Source organism: Piliocolobus tephrosceles, unplaced genomic scaffold (genome assembly GCF_002776525.5).
Source record: "Piliocolobus tephrosceles isolate RC106 unplaced genomic scaffold, ASM277652v3 unscaffolded_34094, whole genome shotgun sequence".
Lineage (NCBI taxonomy): Eukaryota > Metazoa > Chordata > Mammalia > Primates > Cercopithecidae > Piliocolobus > Piliocolobus tephrosceles.
This window is the reverse complement of record NW_022317748.1, coordinates 1-1,596: the sequence shown is the minus strand read 5'-3', so window position 1 is coordinate 1,596 and position 1,596 is coordinate 1. Positions and strand designations below refer to the sequence as shown.

General features: G+C 43.7%; 1 pseudogene across 1 annotated transcript; it reads right to left on the bottom strand.

Annotated features, from left to right (window-relative positions):
* Nucleotides 1-815: 815 nt before the first annotated feature.
* LOC113222737 lies at nt 816-1,588 on the bottom strand (annotated as a pseudogene). The gene has a single exon (XR_003308515.1). The product of XR_003308515.1 is annotated as a eukaryotic translation initiation factor 3 subunit F pseudogene (transcript).
* Nucleotides 1,589-1,596: the final 8 nt, after the last annotated feature.

The window sequence follows — 1,596 nt, the reverse complement described above, 5'->3', positions numbered from 1 at the left end:
ATGTATTGACTGAAGTTTCATGTCTCCTTAAAATGTGTAAAACTGGGCTGTGCCCTGACCATCTTGGGTACATGTCCTCAGGGTCTCCTGTGGGCTCTGTCATGGGCCATTGGTCCCTTATATTTGGCTCAGAATAAATCTCTTCAAATATTTTAGAGTTTGACTCATTTTGTTGACCAGTCACCTCCTAATAAGTTTAGGAGCAGGGATCTGACAGCAACCAAATCGTGCTTAGAAACAGCATTCTCTCACCCACTGTCCCTAGGCTCTGCAGAACTTGGCCAGGGTCCTATTATCCATAACCCAAGGAAATGGGAAGGAGTCATGAGCTCTTGGGCTTTCTCATTCTCTGAAAATGGGCAATTGAAAACTAGCCTTGATTTTGTTTATAAGTATAAATAAATGTCACACTTCTAAGCAAAATCAAGTCTAGTTTCAAATGTGTGAAAGGAAAATAGAAACTTGGGACCCCATATCACTCTGCCAAAAGGAGAAAGTTAAGCTGAAAGCTGAGTCAAGAGAGAAGCTGACTTTGCTTTTGCTCCTAAGCTCACCCTTCCTCTTTCCCCTCCAGCACTCTCTTCCCCTTAAATATTGAAGCCTCAACATCATCTTTGGAGAAAGGCACAGACTACAGATTGTTTCTATGATTCTGTGTTTTTCCTTCCAACTGTCCCTAACCTTGGCAAAATACACTTCTAAATTGATTGAGACCTGTTTCAGATACTTACTGGTTTATGAATATTAGAAGCAGTTTTTGTTCTCAGCATGTGTGTATGTTTTGTTTTATTATTATTATTATCATTATTATTATTTTTACAAAAGGTAGGCTATGTTTATTAGAGTCACACACAATTGACTGTCTCAGTGTGACACAAGACCACAAAAAACCCATTTCTCCTTCACTTCTGAGTCCTGGGTTTAAGACCTATACCAGCAGGCATACTGCTTGGGGTCCATTCACAGGTTTACAAGTTTTTCATTGAGGGCAATCTGTGACTGTGTGAGGTTGGCCAGGTAGGTCACCATCAGCAGGTCATTGATGTTGCTGTTGAGCATGGTCTCGAAGTCATCGGGAACTATTTTGGGTACTTGGTTAACCAGGCTCATCAGGAAGCGGCCCACAGTATTGTCAGCTGACACCTTTCCAGACGGTACATCCTCTGCATATTGCAACACTGTGCTCAGGGCATCCTGGATGCGAGCTGATGCCCCTCCTACTTGCTGCAAGTCACTTGAGAGTCCAATCACTCTGTTGGGGCTAAAGCAGGTCTTCATGATCGGGTCAACTCAGATGCGTTCAGTGTCATAGTATGCGTATTTCACTGTCAGAGGTGTGAACATCACTCCCATGGTCCTCCCAGGGACAGCCATTAAAGTACTGACATAGGCTTTGATGCTCATGCGGCTGTTCTGGAGACTTGTGTCCACAGTGAGGTGGATGGGGTTCGGGGCCTCTCGGCTGTAGTACTCATGGATTAGCACAGAGTGCTCTGTGATGTCATGGCCTGTAGCGTACCAGCCCAGGATGAGCTCATTTAGAGAAACTTTTTTTATGCAGTTCATACATGTTCTTAGCAAATTCCATGTCAACAG